Consider the following 19,956-nt stretch of genomic DNA (forward strand, 5'->3'; position numbering starts at 1 on the left):
GTATGTTCTTTCTTTTTTGTAAAAAATGTGCCAAAAATTATAACTTAGTTCAAAATCCCTTGCATTGGCAGAAAATTCTAGGTTTTATGTGACAACCACATCTCAAGATTTCCTTCTGCATTCTTGATGCTTTCCAAAAAGATCTTGGCCAATACTTGCTATCAGAGACTCTTCTTCACATATTTATGGTACCAGTTCACTATGGACTTTTGTAGGTTAGTGGAAATTTGGTTTTCAGGCCCTTGAAGACTCCTTGGAAGACCTCAGGGTCTGCAGGATCCCTTAGAACAGACTAGGATACTGTATGCTCAGTATTTCATAGAAAGTGGACTGACACTCAGGTTGCTCAAGGATAACTTTATTATTTGCCAAAATTAAAGGATAAGGACTAGTATTATATCTGATTAAAATACTGGTAAAAGGCAAGAGATACTGAAGAAACAGAAACAAAAAATCATAAGACCCGGAGAATCAAGGCTATACATGTTATCCAAGGTGTCCTTAGCTGCATAATATCTAAGAAGACCTTTCCTCACCTATACATTTCACTCAACAGGCTAGCTGGCATGCCCTTGAACTCCTTAGAGCTGATTGTCTCCTCCTCCTTTTTGCTTCTTCTCTCTTTCTCCTTTTTCTCATCCCAGAAGAGAAGAACAAAAAGCTTCATATGTCTGGATGTTTACTTAAGAGTCAGAGCCCACTCTCCATTTTTGTGTTTAACTGCCCACTGCAGACCTACCCCAATGACATATTGTATGTATATCTCACACCAACATGGATATTAGGTGTTTTTTCTTCCCTTTTTCTCTTCCAGGTGACTTCTTCAGCATTACATATACATTTTGAATAGCATCTCTCTTCTTATTTACCTCTTATCTATCTAAGACTTCATGTTTTTTATTTTGGAATGCTGTCTTGGTAGACTCATAATATCTGCTTAAAGCTGAACTTCATAAAATAAATAAATAAATAAATAAATAACAGTACAATGTGTTATTAAGATGGGGATAGGGTTGGATACTGGGTTGGAGGAACACCCTTCATGCTGTTGATTTTAAGGAATCAATCCATTCTGGATCATGCATGGCAACAAATCCCGCCTTAGATCTTTCCCCTCCTTCTTAATCCATTTTATAAATCAAAAATTATCTAATTCTTGGGAATTTATCATTCTTATTGATTGGTTTTGTCAGCAATCAATGCTTGAAAAGGTTGAAAAGTAAAGTTGTCCCATCTAAAAGTTTCATTTTCAAGTTCATGTGAATTTCAGAAGAATGCAAATTTTCACTTTAATTGATGAAATTTCATTATATATGGAAGTTTTAGTGTTACAAACATTTGAACATAGCAATTATCCCACCTTAAGAAAAGATTTGTTAGAGTTTGGCTGCTAAACTCTCTGGAGCTCTGCATACTAAGCACATTCCAAACTCCATAGTCTTCCTGATCTTTCCTTTTCTTTGAAAGGGAGACCCTCTGGTGATAGACAGAGGAACTGAAAAGAGAGAGGTTTGTTCCTGTCTTTAAATGTTCTCCCTATGGCCAAGCAGTAAGTGTAAAAGAAGCTGACCATCATGCCGGGGTTGTGAAACTCTAGCTGCCAAAAGGCATAAAACGTGCAGGAATTAGAGAAAACTAAACTAGTGAAATAATGATTCATCCTCCTTTTGCATATGCATTAAATTCACACAGGCAGAGCCTTGTTTCTTATATTTCTTAGTTTTTTTTTTCTTTTGCACTTTTCAAGTGTAATATTATCTTAGCATCTTCTCTTTGTACGCTTTAAAAATATAGCACAACCCTTCTGAACTTATATTAGTCAGATAAAATTGGCTGAGTGTGAGTGAACTGTGATTTTCCAGAAACTCTGTGGCATAATATTTATACATGGACATAGGCTAATGAAAACATATACTGCATGAGACAGGAAAAGGATGAAAATGAGAAGGGGAGAACACTGAACTATGCTGTGAATTTTTTGTATCTGTTGAACTACTTCCCGAAGGATACTAAGTAAATGAACCAGCATATTGCATGGATCAGCAGTGGCTCATCCACAGCTGTGTGTATCTGGCATACATCGGCTAGGGCTGCTGTTCCTGGCACTGGTGCTGCTACTATAGCTCTCACCATTACTGTAGCTATGAGCGTTTCCTATATCGCCTTGACAACTTGAAATATTCCAGAAGTATATGCTATTACATAAATTGTATTAGAATGGGTATCAGAGTTGTAGGAGGGAAAAAATAGGTGAAAGAAAGGGATGGAATTAATACTTTGCAAATTTGTCAATTTGCCTCCCAATTGTTGCTGTCAAATCCAGCCTCCCAATGTCATTTGATATATCTGGGCTTTGGTAGAAGTTTGCTTCTGCTTCCAAAATATACAGTAGATCACAATGACATTATGGCATCCTTATTAATCATTCTTTGACACTGCTATCAGAAAAATTTGGTAGTATTCTCCTCCTACCAGCTTCAAACAACAGTATCCATACATTTTAAAGTTCATTTTTATTCCTTCAAATAAAAGTTTTACTCACTAACAAACACTTGGATTGCAATCTTTGCACTAACCAGCTGTAGCTGTAGCTCCCTCTCCTCTCTTGTAGGATGGTGTAAAACTCAGCATTGCTTATCTCTCCCATTAGCATTGCAGCTGTAGCTCTCTGAAGTATCTAAAGTATCCTTTCTTTCTTCCTTTCTTCCTTCCTTCCTTCCTTCCTTCCTTCCTTCCTTCCTTCCTTCCTTCCTTTCTTTCTTCCTTTCTTCCTTCCTTCCTTCCTTCCTTCCTTCCTTCCTTCCTTCCTTCCTTCCTTCCTTCCTTCCTTCCTTCCTTCCTTCCTTCCTTCCTTCCTTCCTTCCTTCCTTCCTTCCTTCCTTCCTTCCTTCCTTCCTTCCTTCCTTTCTTCCTTTCTTCCTTTCTTCCTTTCTTCCTTTCTTTCTCTTGATTCCTCTCCATACATCTGACCTGTAAAAATGCGGAATATGGGTTTGAGGATGAGTTAACATTCGTATTTGCTCAGCAAAAATAAGTTAAAGGTGCATATTTATAGAAGCCACACTAACATAAAATTAGAAATATGAACAAACCTTCTATAAAGAGAAAGGTTGGTTAGTTTTAACGTTAATTTTTGATTATCTGATTTTTGATAATGTCCGAATGGACATTTTCAACACTGTTTGTTGCAATGTACTAAGATGTTTAGTGAGAACTATTGCATGTGCAGTTTCTCCATCCTTTATAGCAAGACTTAGTTGAGAACCATGTTGATAAAGTTCTTAATAGCTGAAAAACTGAGGGAAAACCAAGAATTACAGAAAGTGAGCTCTTTTCATGACCTCTAATGAAGGCACATGTGACTACATGTTTCCTGGTGTGTTTTGCAATGCAACCCTTTATGCATCAATTGCATTAAAATGAAATTTTTAAAAGAATAAATTGCTTACCCCTGAGTTGTACTATTCCTTCCTTCTTCTGAGGATCATCATTTTCCTCTGCATTGTTTCAATTAGTTTTTTAAGAGTAACTAATAAGGAACATGTTTATACAAACAGATTAGTAACAGTTATGAATGTTGAAGTATAAAAGATTTATGCAAACCACAAAAATAGTAATACAATTGTGCATATCAGTTACATAAATCTTAGTCCAAACAGTTATTTAGAGTATAATGAGTTTATATTATTACTGTTTCAGGCAATAATGCAGAAAGTTGAACCTTAAGGGGCATCTATGGCTAAATATAACTCATTTAATGAAAACAAATAGAAATAAATTAAAAATAATCTCTAGGTTTGCAGTGAAATTCTTTAGGCTCTGCAAAAAACAGTTAGATATCAGCCATGGCAATCAATTTTGAATGAAATATTCTTGTACATCAGACACGAAAGGCTGACTTTTCATCTCTGTCAGGTCATCTGGTATTTTGAACATTTATAGAAGAAAAATATTACAGAGGAATTCGACATATATCAATTACAATGCATGGCACATTGTAGCAAATTTTACCTACATTATCGGCAAGACTTCCCTCCAAGTAGGCTTCCTCTGCAGCTAAGAAAGAGAAGATAGGCGCTGTAAATGGTAACTGAGAACAAGACTAACATAGCTCCTCCCCTGTCACAGACTGCAGAGGAAGTATAAAAAGTTTCACTAGGGAAAAGTAAATCTTTGTGAACAGCCCTAGAGTTTACTATTTTACACTAGCAGTCTAATCTTTAGCTGAAAGAATCACTACCATGATGTTAACCTTTCATGCTGTAAATGCATTGGTGTGTAACACTGACATGCATTTATAGTAATTCCTAATAGTATTCTGGCTATTCTTAAATCCTTTAACAAGTCTCTGTTTTTTATTTTTGTTGTTGTTGTTGTTGTTGTTGTTGAGTTGTTTTGGTAAAGTCTCTTGTATCTTGGTCAATTCTTTCCTATTGAGAGCTCTAAGCACTTCTGAAGTATTAATATTAAACTAAATAAATAAATAAATAAATAAGAACAATAAAAATACTGCCAGAGTGTTTTCCATTACAGTTAGCAGTTAAATCTTAGGCTGGTTCCTGACATCCAAATTCAGAATTAACAGGAACATAAAACAGTTATCATAGAATTATTTCTGCAAAAACTTATTCCTTTCTATACCTAACAAGCTACTACCTTTAATGACTAAATAGAACAACACCTCCCAAAATAGCTCTCTCTGAATCCTCCTCTTTGGTGAGAGAATGCCTCATTTGACTTTCTCCAGTGTGGTTCAAGGGCTTCCTGCATCGGTGTTGTTTCCTTTTGAATACCACTGTAGAGTGTCTCCCTCTTCGAACTTTGGGATAGACTAAAGAAAGGGACATTATTGTATGCCCCATTTTGTAATTCAGCCATTGCATTAGCTGCCTTTTCTTATGCAGTAGGCATAAGGTAGGCTCTACTTCTTTATTTGCAGTATTATTTTTTTCATTCAGTCTGAGAGTGATTGAAAAGATAAGAATATACTTTATAACACAAATAATGATACATTAGAATGACAGTATTTATTCAATTAGTACAGAGATCCACTGTGGCCTCTGGCAAAACTATATCATCCTATGGTCCAGTACTTGCTCTAATCTACAGTGAATAGCTGCTGGAAAAAAGTTACTCCACCTACTTTCTGGATGAAAGACTGTGTCATTGTTGCCTATTACTGATCGTCAGGAAAGGATATAGGACAGCTGGGCATCACTGAAGCTTCTGAATTCCATTGTGATAATAAATCACTGCTCTGTCTTCACTCTACAGAAACAGGCCTGCCAAGATACTGTTGTGATGCACATCCTCAGAGTATGATGCACGTATTGATAGCACTGTATGCTATGGGCAGTGAGCCTGCCTGTTAAAAAACAGAAAGGGATCCAGAAGTATTGTACCACACCCTAAAGTCAAGACAACATCACCACAAACATGCCCCTGAAGACCTTTAGTTAATTTTTTCCCTTTCCTCCCACTTCAAAATTAAACCCATCTTTCCCATCAGTCAGACCCTTTAGAATTTATATACAGAAATCATTTCTGTATGCATCTCTCTAACTTTGTGACATAAATAATTGTCATCAGACAACTCACTTCAGTGTTTCAATACTGCATCTGCAAAACAGTGATAATGTCATCCCTCTGACTCCCATAGCAGATACTAACAGCTCACTATGGCATAAATTAATTCTTATAGGTGTAAAGACAACAGAAAATACTGCAGACCAACTGTACATATAAAAAGCAAGTGTCAGAGCCAAAAACCCCTACCTCAAATCCCTACTCTTCAGATACTGGACATGTACAATAGTATTGTTTAATAAGGAAAAATAAAATGTGAGTTGTGATAGCTAACATTTGAAATGTCTTTCTCCATAGACATTGTATCTCTCATCCTTTGGTTCTGCCATTTAACATGTCCATATGCACTGGCCTTTTCCCAAGGGCTTGGAAAGCAGCTGATGTAATACTCAGCTAAACCTTGGCTTTTGATCAATCCTAAAGCCAATTTCTTCCAGAAGTAAAAAAAAACTAATAAAAGCGTGCGATAAGCCAAATACTCAAAAACATGCTGGACAGATAGATAACTGTGTGGTTTAATAGTGTGCAAATAGTAGGGCAAAATGTCCATTTACAGGTTACTGAAGTTTACATTCTCTTGCTTGTATGGGCCATCATCATTTTCAGAACTCATGTGTACGAGCATAATTCCAGTTCTCCAAACTAAGCTTCTCCAGCATAGTTTGCTCAAAGTCTGAGGCCCTTTTCCTCCCTTTTTCCACTGTACAAGACGACAGAAACTGGGTTCCAGACCAGAAGAATTCCAAGTAGCAAAAAGATGGCAATGACAGAAACTAGACAAGAATCGTGTCCAAAAAGCCATTTTTCTAGTCCAACAGGAAAAACTAACAGGAAGGTTCTTGGCCAGAACTATAAAGTCTGACCCAGAATGGATCCCCCTTGCTTTTCTTTCTTCATTTGAAGCATAGTGGGATATTCCATCATTTCCAAATCAAGACTCAGTCCTTAGATCGTTATCTTAGTTATTTTAGTTATTTTGAGTAGACATCAGGCTTGATTGGCAAAACCTCTAATAAAATGAGTGTCAATCTGTGCTACCAAGAACTAACATACTTACAAACAAATGAAACAAAATAACAATTCCACATGGTTAAATTATATTTCAAATTGATGATCTGCAGCTTACATGATGCTGCTATTTAGGGATATTATTGTGTTGAAACCGAACATATATTGTATCTTAAATAAGCATGAAAAAATGTATTTAAATTATTAGGATGAAAATATAGCTCTGAAAATATAGATATAGCTTCCATAGCTAAATGTCAAATAGGAATACATCACAAGCAGATTAGCCAGGTCTGTCAAATCAATTTGCAACTCAACAATACACAGTGATACAGATGTTTTTTATTTGTTGAGTATTAATCTTGTAGACACTAAATTACTTTTAACTGAATATTTTCTTGTGTCCTGTAGCTTTGGACGGACTCATGTTATCTTCTGCATAAAACTGTGGAGTCCACTGAAAGGCCAAATTCAATATTAAATCAAAGGTAGCAATTATTCTTCTGGAAAATTCATAAATTTGTGTAGAATGTGACTTGACTTTGTTTCCATCTTCTGCTCCATCAGTCAAAAATTTATTATTGTTTGGGCTTTCCATCTTTATCATCATACTTAATATCCCATGGGACTTTTAAGTTGTGTTCTATTACATGGGCTCGCTTTGCATGCCATCAGTCACTGATTTCGTTCCTATTAGTAACATTTGACACCAGTATTTCATCACTATCTCCTTCCAAATTCATGTTCAAATCTTCTGTTATCAAAAATATACCAATATCTGCCAAGACTTTGTTAGACATAAGAATCCTTATTCCAGCTGTCAACTTCTACAGTCTGAAGTCAAACCTTTTTGAATGCTAACCCTTATACTTGTGTGCAAATTCCCTGAAGAAGAATTGACCCATGAAAAAAGCAACTCCAGACTGAGACATGAAATGAGCCCTGGGAAGCAATTAGGCTCTTTGAAGCAAAGGCCTATTTTTTCAGGCAAAGCAGCTTTCACTATTTCCCAAAGTCCAGGAACTTAGTGAACTAGTTTAGCCAGGATGCTCCACAGCTGGATACTGTTTACCGAAGACTTGTATGATGTCTTCACACATGTATTTGCAGGTTTCTTCTCAGATACAACCTTACAACCTCCTTCATGCCATGTGTTAAGATACTCTATAGGTCACACTGCTTTACTGGGGGCTGGTTCTCCAGCCCAATTTAGTTATATTTTTGCAAATAGTTTTGAGAAAGCGCTGAGCCTGTAACACACTCCTGAACTGCAGCTCCTGTCTTGCAGAATGGGAAGCAGGCCTGTTGAATCAGCCTGTTACCAAAGGCTTCTCATGTGAGATTAGAGATGGTTCTCACTCCCTAGTGAAACCAAGTGAAAATTTCCTTCTGCTTGTCTCAGGAACCATAATCACACCCACATACTTGCCCCTATAATTAGACATAAATTGAGAAAGTTGTGTTGTAATGACTCTACTCACATGATTAGCAGACTTTTGAAGCCCATAAGGTAGTGTAGAGAGTGACACTGGGATTCATATTTTTTTATCTCAGGCAGCTAAACACAGACCTTTGCACAAGCATCCTTATTTCTTTACAGAGCAGTAAAGAGCCCAGTTTTAAGGAGCCTCATGGCTTCGACTTGCGAGCACTTGAAATGCAGCCAGCACAGTTCTTCAAAAGTCATTATTTAAAAATAGTCTGTGGGAAAGCCCCAAACAAAATAAATATATTTTATTTGTAATATCTGTTGTTTGGAAGAGAGAGACTAGCAGCTGGTACAGAAAGTGCCTCAGAGGATGTGACTTACAGATTAAGTTCTAATAACACAGCTTTGAAATCTCTGTTCTTTGGAGTTGGAAAACAAATAGGTGAAGCAAGCATATTTATTTAGGGCCAGATCCTGTCATTCTAACTCACATTTATTAATATCTTTACATTTTCATTAGAACAAAGGCTTGCCGACTGCATCAGTGTCTTCAAAACTCTTGCAAGAAAGGAGACTTGAGTTTCTTCTTGCACCCTACTAGGCAAATTGGCTAATCTGACTGGCACCACATTAATGCCAATGGCATTAATGTTTTCTTGCTGGCTTCAAGGATAGTACTGCTGTTTTAGAACCAGTGCTGAGCAGCTTGCCTGTCCCTCTACTTCCAAACACTACTTTGGCAGGGGCACAAAAAGGAGGAAAAATTCTTGGCACACTTATTTCCAGCCTTTCTCTGCAGCCCTCATCTATTTAGCCATTTACTCCTCGCAATTTTGTTAATGCTGTATATCCTACGATCTCTAAGTATGACCATACAGTTGCTCTAAAAACACAAAAGGCTAAATCCTCCTCAAACACAAAACCTTTAAGTTTTTAGACTGGCATTTAATACTGGTAAAAGGTTTTCCTTATCTGGTCTTGCTCTCTGAAATATGCCAGACAAGCTTTCAAATGAATTTAGCCAGCGCTGGTGAGGAGCCTCAAATCTCTAAAATCAAAAGGTGGGAAGTGACAGTGAACTAGCAAGGCCACTGTTCCTCTCTGCTGTACCTGGCATTGGTCTACTGCACGTGAGGGACTTGACTTACATCTGCAGACTCCTGTGGCTCAGCAGTGTTGTTTCTTTTCCCTGGAAAAATTACATGAACACTCAGCTTGAAGACAGAAATCTCTATGCTAATACATTGAGCTCCAAAGCTGGGCTTTCACATATGCAGTGCATTGCAAGCTTATTAAAATGTAAAGCATTTTTTTTTCGATTTGGAGAATCACTCATTTTTATTTCTCTATCTACTTATACCTGCTTCAATGAGTAACCTGTGTTTGAACGTACATTTTATCTGAGAAAGAAGAGAAAGAAAAGATTCATATTGCTGGTGTAAGAAAAACTTTTGTGATCTTATTTCTTGGAAACAGTATTCACAGAGGAAGTAACTTGCCTGGAAAACATGTGAAGAGATGGCACTGGCCAGTAGGTACTGGAATATTCCTCTTAGAGGAATATTTACATCGAGTATTTTAGGATTCTTTGGCCATCTGCTTTAGGAATGATTCAGAGAGCCTGGACTGTGTGTCAAAAGTCAATCAGCTGAGCGGGGTAAGCTGGTACAGAGGGTAATGCAGAACAATTTTAGCTGGGCAACATTTCTTCCACACACACACACTTTCATGCTTACAACAGAGTTGTGAAAAGTGCACCCTCATGAAGAAAGAATCTGTGTCTAAACTGTGCTATTGGCAATTTTCCATGCACATTTGCTTTATATGACTGCTGGCTTCTTTATTATTCTCTCAGGCCTTAAAAACCTTTAACTGAAAAACAGTGATATTGGGTGAGTTCAACAATTCATCTCTTCCACTATTGTACCTCCATCAACAGCCAGGAAAATAGATCATGAATAGCATAAGACAACATGCAGACTGATAGTTTCCAGGAATCAATAGGCTGGGACTTTCCAGCCACACATTTCATCTTACTAAAAGTTGAAACACCTCTGCTAGGACTGTTTCTCTATAACTTTGTCTAATCCTTTTTTGAAGGGATACTTTTGAGCCCATAAACAAACCATTTCACAATTTATGTTCAACGTGAATATGTAGTTTAATTTGTATGAAGTCTTTTTACATGATGATTTTGTTGAATACTCTCTAATTTTTGAATTGTAGAATACAGTGAATTCAGCTTCTCTCTTTCATTCAAGTTTTTATAAACATAACTTCATACAACTCTCAATTTTTCTTTCTCAAAGCTAACGTAACACTATTTATTGTATTTTCATTATGCAAACCATACTTTACCTCTGATCATTCTTGTAGCCTTTCTTTATACCTCTTCTAGCGCTATTGTATTTGCAGAAACCATGCCAAATATCCAGGACTTGCTCTGACTGTGATCAGAGCTAAGAATGTTCAGCATCCATGAAAACCCCAGTTCTTCAACTACAGGAATTCATAAAACAATAATGGATGTGAAAAAGCTTTGTGTATGGTTCAGCCTCAGTCAAACCATGCTTGATTTCCAGATCCTTCACCGAACCTTAAATTGCATCTTTGTTTTAAATAACCGCAAAGTGGGACACTTTCTGGGTCATTACCATGATTAATTCTCCAAAGAACAATGCAGTTATCTGGCTGATTTTATTCAAATTTCCACTAATTTCCAGCATTTCACTAAAAAGAAAAGGAAGAAGAACTAGGATGAAATCATTTTGGATTAAATTTAATCCAAAGGTAAGTCTGACGCACCTGAAAAAAATAGAAATAGATGTAAGATTACTCTATATACATCACTGACAGAAAATATTTAGGTCTTACTAGTGGAGTTTTGGCATGCATTTAGGTTGTTCTTGATGTCCCTCTGCCATTTTTCTCAAAGTGCATATGACCCAGGGCACTTTTAATGAATACTTTAAGGCTGCTTCAAGGCTGGTCTATAGAAGCACCTAGCAGGTTATACTGTTCGTTGGTAGATGATGAATCTCCTATGGCTCCAAAGAAACATTTTGCATGAGGATCACACTGAACTCTAACTGATAGTTCCTCTATGTGAATATCTGTAGGATACTGCAATGGAAGGCATTAATCTGTGAGGGTCACCACTCTCTCTATAAGATTACATATAGTAAAAAACATCTGGTTCTCTTAATATTTTTGCATCAGTTGGTGAAATTTCAAGGCACTGAAGTTAAGATGCGTGCTGATTTCTGGTGAGATCTCTCTATTTTATGTTAAGGATGCTGCTTTATAGAGAACTCAAAGGCAATTAGAATACAAGAATTATTCCCCTCGTGCATCATGTTACGAAGAAACTTCTCCCATTGGCACAACTTCTCCTTCTTTATCAGGCTGTTCCTCCTGCTGGCTATATACTTTCTTTTAAAGCATCAAATCGTGCACAATATTGGAGGTAAAACACTGGACTGCTGATGCACTGTTCCAATTCTTCAGTGAAGCGCTGTATTTTCTGAAGAGTTCTTCCAATTTCAGAAGTATGTTGTCTTTCTCTAGAGGGAGAAACCTTTTTATTCTGGTACTATATCCCCCAAAGGAAAAAAAAAAGAGAGAGAGAGAAATCAAACTTTGTTTATTCTTATTTATCCTTTCAAATCCCTGGTATTTCCTGGCATTTTATAAATGGGTAAACCCAACCATGCAGATACTAATATTCTTATTAGTACTCTGAAATAAAGCAGAAGGACATACAGCTGGCAGGTGAGCCAAAGGCCAGTAATTCTATTCCAGATGCATTTTGCAAATCTTTTGAATGCCATCTGGGAAGCAGGAACAGACCCAGAGTTCAGTTACTGGGAGTCTGGCTAGAGACTTCCTGTTATTCAGCCCTGCTAAGAAGCTGTTGTCCAGGGGACCATAAAAAATCCCTCCAAGAGGCTTTGCTTCTCTTAACTGTTCCACATATTTTGGAGAGCCATCAGAGAATGTCTACAGTCACAAAGTGTTTTAGATCTTCTGAGATCTAAGTAGCATGCATGAGCTGTTTACTGAGCCTGGACTACCTTTTCCTAAGTATGACACAAAATCCATTCAGCTGTAGACCAATGAAATCCTGCTTCATGAGAAGGAATAGATACTTTCTTTTTGCATATGTAGTTTGAAGCTCAAACATAATGTTCTGGAGAAAAAAAATTAAAAATATGTCTTTAATTTGTATCTCGAGCTAAATAGATAAAAATGCATTTTATTAAGTGACTGCAGAAGACTTGATTTTAACTATTTTTATTGTATGTGAGCACAAAATAGTTGTACTTACTAAGACAAGAAAGCATGAAGTTATGAAGTTATATCTTTTACACCTTCAGCTTTCTTTTTGTTTGAGAAGCCACAGTAATTACCAAGTGCACAGTAGCTTATGACTCCTTTTCACTCACATTTTCCAAAATTTCCAGTAAGGAATCCATCAATGTGGTTTCAAGCAGTAATTCAGTGGTAAAATGTTGCTCCTAAACTCATTACATCATTTCATCCAACTGCTTTCTCTGGAGAATGTCTTGTGTCCAAAGACATGATTTTTGTATGTATTCCACAGATGTTTTAGAACCAAGGCATCTGCTTGTTTCTCCTTCTGAAAACAGTGCTGTATAAAGCTAAGTAGGCATATACATATGTTCATGCCTCAGGGTTAACTATCTAAAGGATTAGCAAGGGTGTGGTTGGACCACAATTGAGCAATTGTGCGCTTTAGACTGCCAGCTTTGGAATTGCTAGACTTGAAATTGGTAGAGTTTTCAGGATAAGAATGGTTTTGATATCAAGGACTAAGAACAAAATACAGGAATGGCGTTGGTGCTCAGTTATACTACCTAAGTTACGCTTTTTTCTTTTCCTTCTTCCTCTTTCTTTTATTAAGCCTGATCCCTGGCATTGCATTGTGGTACACTTAGGAAATAATTTTTTCATAATAGGGTCCACAAGCTGGAAGCCAACTTCAGAGGTGTAATCAAACTTATCAAACACATACCAAAGCATATGTCTGTGAGGAATCTCTGAATATTTGAATGTTTTTTTTTTTTTGTCTTTTCTTTGCTAGGTGCAAATGAACAGCTTATGAAAAATGACAGATGCCTTCAATTCTTGCTTTACCTAAGTCACCAAATTATTAGGTAGGTAGATGGTTGTTCCCAATAGCAGGCTAATTTTTTTTTCTTCAGCTGGGAACTACCAGCGGCATCTTCCTTCCCCCTCATTTTTGGGCTACATATATTTCTGATATATTTCTGAGTGATCGTCAAAAGTCAGTGTTCACAAAACACAGAACGTACTGGTAATAGCAATAGTGTCTTGAACATAAATGCCTCTTAAAGTGATAATAGTAGTTTTAACTTTTTCTTTCCTAGTATTTGCTAGTATTTCATTAACATGGAGAAATTAGAGACTGCAAACATCCTTGACAGGAACCCACTAGAAGGTAGTAACACTACCAGCTGCCTAATACAAGATTAATTCAAATCACCTACAGTCAATAATGCGGTTTGTAAGGTTTGCTAAAAAGTGCAGTTGTCGTTTGTAGTGGATACAAAATTATGGTCCCAGGCACCTTTGTGCAGCAATGCTTTAGGCATTGCTTCAGGAAGAACAACATGGGCTTGAAGAAATGGAGGAATGATGGGAGGAGAGTTAAGGTCAGGAATGTTTGGTCAACAACTGGCTCAGACTGTGCTAGGAGATCTAAGTAGTCAGTGGAATTAGAGCAGGGGAAAAAATGAGACCTTCTCTAAAGCTTTGGTTGAATATAGGCTTGTTTAGTAGTTTAGATCACCTGTTTTTGCTTAAAAATACAAAAACTAAATAACTCTTACAGAGAAGAGGCTGCACTTACTCCTCTCCTGGCACTGACCTTCCGTATAAAAATAGTGAATATAATGCCAGAAGGGCACTGCTTGAAATAATAAGAGTGTACTTAACAGGAAAAGATCTTCAGATAGTTACCGGGGAATAAAGACTAACCTACAAATGTGGTTTTTACAGAGACAAGACAAAGCCATTAATACAGTAAAAGAGATGTTGAGGTATCTCCAACTGGATTATGTCCGTGAAAACTGTGGATTGAAAGTCTCAATAAGTATGCAATAAGAAGTGACTCAGGGATATAAAATGAAGAACAGATACAGAGGTTGAATGAGTGGTTTTCTGGTAGGAACCTCTAAATTTGATGCTTCAAGATGTTACATAATGCTACTTATTCGAGTTATTAAATACACTTATAAAACTAGCAGAGATAGAATCTAGTTGATCCAGAAAGGTCGGCTCTGAAAATTTATTGACTTTATGTTTGGGAAAGAAAAGCAAACACTTGAAACACATTAGAAAACCATCACCAAAAAAAAAAAAAAAAGACGCTTTTGCTCCTTGCTAATCCATAAATGGATATCCTATGAAGCACAACCTGACCTCATCCCTTCTTTTTATGAAGTGGATTGGTGCCCTTACTAGTCTGCATCTATTTCTGGAAAGTGCAACAAGCATTAGACAAAAACAAAAGAAACTTGATGAGGCAGAGGAGAGAAACTGTGAAAGACCAGCTGAAAATGAGTGGGAAGTATGACAAATTGAAAACTAGATCCCTTGGCTGGGTACCAAGGGCTCCTTTGGAGTGCTGTCTGAAGGCTGAACACAGTTCTAAGTTATTTTCCACTGATCTGCTGCAATTGTTATTCTATGAAATGTACAGTTACTTTTGCTTCATCTTTCAATGGAGATTTACAGATGAAAATAACTGGTTACTGCATTAATATAACATACGGGAGTTGCCACGGGGTTTCAGTTGAAATCCCCTCCACTGTTCCTAAGCCTGTGCACACAGTGACTTTTTCTAACTTACTGTATACATAACACCAGGTCAGTTAGGGTGTTAGGGCTGTAAGTGATGACCTCTGAATGTACAAAGCTTACTAGGCGACATAAGCATATTGTAAATCAGAATATAACAGTAACAGATTTATGGGAGTTTGGCACAACACAGCTATGTGTTGTAGTGTTCAAGTTCAATTTTTTATGCTTTTATTTACTTCATGGGGGGATTTAGTACTCATGTAGAATGTCAGAATTAGTTAAGTATACACGAATTCCTCTATCAATGGAAAGAACAGAGCTCTTCTTAGTCTTCCCCAAATCTCAGCTGTCCCTTTATATCTCAATTCTTAACTTTAAATGAAAGCATATTTCATTTTCCCATTTTCTTTGTGCCCTATTGTGAGAATATTTGCAAACACAACTCACTGTGAAATGTGAGAGTGCATACACTAACTGTAGGAATAAAACTGAACAAGTCATCCAGCTTGGCTACTGAGCAGCTAGTTTGTAATTACAAGTTTTTTGGCTGTAGAGGAGCAATTACTGTTGTCACTAGTTCAACATCAAATTGCCAGACATTGGAACTGCCCCAATCACTTGATGAAATAAAATTACCTGTTTCCATTTTTCCCACAGTAACAAACCAATAGTTAAAAAATATATCCATGACTAGATGTGTATATAGTGGTTTTGTTGGATTTATGTACTGTATCTCAAGTATGTTTAGTTTTTAGAGAGACTGCCTGGGATTGCCCAGAGCAACCGTTATTTTCTAGCAGGACACTCTTCTGTTTGAATCCAAATATGCTACTGGACAGTGCCTTAAAGCAATATTACAGCTGACAGTTATGTTTCAACAAATCATCACAGTCACCATAATAAGATTACAACAACTACAGAAATTTATGGTTTCATTATAAAATCTCTTTTTGAGGGGGACAGCCTTGGATTCAAAAACATAGCTTCTGAGCATATCATTTTCCTTTTCCTGAACTGACCTGCCAGTAAGTAGCTTGGCAGTTTACTGAGGCCAGAAAAGCTGCATTCGTTTTGGTAGTTCATGAGTCTTGAACCAGTGGTAACATTTCCCTCTGACCAGCAAATGCTGGCAGCAGATATTGAAATAGGTATCAAACTTCTGCATTTTCTATGCTAGATTTTCAGCATTTTTTTTTCATTTTCTGGTAATTAATTTGCTTGTGTTATAACTAATATAGTAAGAACCTTCAATGTAAGGAGGACTGTTCAGGCTCTACTGACAATGGAGCTTATCTTATTTGACCAAGACTGGAAAGTCTACAGCATCTTACCCCCCAGTTTAGTAGATGGGATAATGGAATGCAAAAAAAATCAATGATTTAGTTCATTGCAAAAAAAAGCAATTTTCTTGGTTCTCCATCTACCAGCATTCTGACTAGGAGACCAGCCTTCATTATATCTTCACCTCTGAGGTATTAACTAGAGATGTACTTTGTACATGGGCCCTGATGAGAAATATACTCTTATGCCACAAGATTCAAGAGGCCTTTTAAGCTGAACAATAAATATTTAAAGACATTTATTTTTCTCCCCTTTCCTCTCTACTTCTCCTTTGCTTTAACACTATTCTGGTAGGAGTGTGGCTCCTCTATGTGATCCCGAATGAAATAATGGATAGACAATACCACCCTATGTAGGTGAACATTAAGTCTTATCTGGATTGAGAGTGTCTTCTTTAGTTTTGTGTAAACACTCTGTCCTGTAAAAGGAAATGAGAATACCTGGCTACTATTTTGCTTTCACAAATTGTGTCACTAACCTGCAGAAGGGGCCAAAATTCAGGGGGTTCTGCATAACCTACAGTAGCAGTATATATATAGTATGTATATAGTATAGCTGCAGCTATACTATAGTTATATACTACAGATATATAGTACATATATAGCTACAACAGCATATAAATATTGTTCTAGAGGAAACAAGCTATTTTTAAAAGTTTGAGCAATTCCATTCTATTTCTTTGAGAAAGATCTGGTAAACAATGTTATGCTTCCTGAAGTGACAGTCTCAAGTTAGAATTTTTAAGAATGAAGCCTAAGTTGTTGTTGATTTATTGGTGCATCTGTTTAATGACTTGACAGAAAATGAATTAATAAACCAACAATTATTTGAATAAATCCACCTTAATATACTGGTATGTTCATATACAATTGAAACAATTTTAAAAGTTTTCTTTTTTCTTTTAATTTACATTACGTTACAACCTTGAAAGAAAATATCTTGGCACTATCCCTAAATTATAGTCTTCGTTCCTTTCACCAATTAATTTCATAAGGAACAGGAGGTTTTGCTTCCATGCCTAGCTATGTATATTGGTATATACCAATATGCATATTTCCATGCATGTAATTACCAGACTATGTTGTGGTCAAAGGCTGTTTCTTTGGATCTCTGTAATAAATGAGAGTTTTATATAATAATCCCCAAATATCAAAAAGGGTTCTGCTCAAAAGCCAAAGCCTGAAACAATCCAGCTCCAGGAGAATGCTGTACATTTTTGTGGATTCAGGCTAGGTTGTACAAGATGGGAGTTATTAGATTTTTTTCTTTCTTTATTTCTCTTTCTCTTTTTTTTTTCTCTTGTTGGCAAAATGAGTAGTTTAAAAAAATCTGATTGAAAAAAAATGTATATTTACTGTTGAAATTCCTTCATAGAATGCTTGTAATGTCACTTAGAATTCATGGTTAATAAGTACCAGACTTTGCTGGTGACACTATTCCTTTTTCCTGCCTCCTTTTCCCCCTCTGTATCCTTACTCTCCCTTGATTTCTTTTAAAGGTGTACTATGGTCATCAAGCATTTTACCTCCTCAGTGCTCCTCAGTATGACCAAACGCAGAGGTTCTCCGGCAGTTCATCTGCAGCCTATACATACCCCAGTGGAAGACGTTTCAATGAGGAAAGGATAAGATTTCTTCAAAATGAAACTGTTTTGTTGTGGTCTGAGGTTTTGTTGTATATCTCGGGCACAGAATCAGCTGCAGAACTGGGGGAACAGGGGATTTTAGCTGTTTTTCCGATTTATTCATAAGAATGATGGACACTTGATGCCAAATGCTTAGGGGTTATATTAGCCTTCAGAAGGCAATGACAATATTTCTCTAAGAGTACACAGCATCACTACATACCATCCATTCTCACTTCCTTCCTTTCCCCTAAACAGGATGATCTCCCTAAATACAGACACGTGAGAAAACATAAATGTTGCTTCCAGATATGTTTCCGTGCCCGGTGAGCTTTTCAAGGTTTGGATTTCCTTGCCTGCCCTAACAAATAAGGTTCCAAGAAAGGACAAAAATCCTATGCATAAAAGTTGCTCAGATGATGAAGTCTTTAAAACATTGCGATTCCTCAGTGCTTTTCTTACTGTGGCCCAGCAGCTGAACCGAACTAACTCTTACTCTGCTTACCTCAGGTCAATTCCCCAGCTTTCCTCCTGAAGGAGTGTGTATGTGTGCATAATGCACATCTATATATCACCCCTCTTTAATGCTCCAGATCTTTGCTATAACGAGCCCTGAATTGATATTTTGCCTATCAAAATGTCTTATGATAAGCTAATATTACATATTTCAAATCTCCTTAGATATCACCATTCATTTGTTCTTTCAGCGAGCTTTTGCTATAAAGATATCCTCATGAAATGTATTTGAGGTCTGTATGTAAAGCCATATGGGATGTATAATGAGCCAAAACAAAGAAGCTGACATCTTGCTGTGGATGTCAGCAAGAGAGTCACTGTATCAGACTTCAGACTCCTAGTTTGGGATGAATGATGGACACTAACATTTTAAGTTTTGCCTCTTTTACAGAGTCTTAACAACAAGCTTGATAACAGGAAAACTATTTCAATTTGCTTACATCGTACTGCTACCAGTATGTGCAGAAATTTCCATAACATTAAGACACAATCCCTGCCTAAAGTAACTTTTTGTTTGTATAATGCAAACTATCAGCTACATAAAGCAGATAAGACTTCTCACTCTGGCTCCAGACTCAAGGGCTTTGATACAGATGTATAAACAATCATTTAAGAAAAGGTGATCATTTAAGAAAAATATTCATCAGATGTGGCTGCACATGAATATTTCCCATGTCACTCACTTGTCTGCCATTGTTTGTAGAAGCTGGAGTGCTTTCATACACCAGCTCTGTGACCACCCAGGCTCAGGCAGAAGTTTGTAATTTCAGAGGTATTATGTGGCCAAGTATTATGAGTTTACATGGGAATAAATATCCTTCTGGTGGGTGAGCTAAAGGCACAGAGAAGATGCTGATATGTGCTGCACCCAGTTTAGTTTACCTCTGTTACGTCTAGAACATGATAGGATAAAGTTCAAAGAAAGTTCTCTCTGCATGAGTCCCTAAAGATTTTTGAGAGCCCTCTGCTTCTCTGTGCTCTTATTAAACGGTATTTGCTACGGTGTGTTGTAAACTTCACCCCAGAAGAACAGAACTGGCTTGTGGTCAATACAGAGTGTGTTATTTTCAGAACAGTGTACCTGTACTACAGCCTGGACTGACTAATATCACTGCACGTTACCTGGTGCCATCTAGCTCAGTAGTAAAAGGATAAGGCAATCAGATGTTCCAAACTAGTTAGTTAGTTAATGGGTTATTTCACCAGAAACTATTTGTTAGCAGGTCCAAAAATATTAGAAGGATACCTAATTTTGCTAACAAGTTTTAGCCTTATAAATTCTGAATGTCTTTATGGTAAATACACTTTATTCTAGCCCTGGGGCTATTTTTTTTCCAATTTTTCCACAATTATGGTATTGTTACTTGTGGCTCACAGAGAGAAAATAGTAGAAGGTCTTCGAACCTGTCAACCTGAAAGTTAAATATAACATCAGTATCACCCATCTAAAATGCAAAGAACGATAAATAGAAAAAGACTAACATAACCATTTAACTTTTTCTCATTTCTCAAAATTTGAATGCAATTGCAATTGCAAAGCAATGGAGAGAATGAAAGAGGAGCCTGGACAGGAGAAATGGGTCCACTAACTGAGGCAGCAGATGAC

Source organism: Tinamus guttatus, unplaced genomic scaffold, assembly GCF_059628265.1.
Source record: "Tinamus guttatus ecotype Peru unplaced genomic scaffold, ASM5962826v1 Tinamus_guttatus_pri_ptg000086l, whole genome shotgun sequence".
Lineage (NCBI taxonomy): Eukaryota > Metazoa > Chordata > Aves > Tinamiformes > Tinamidae > Tinamus > Tinamus guttatus.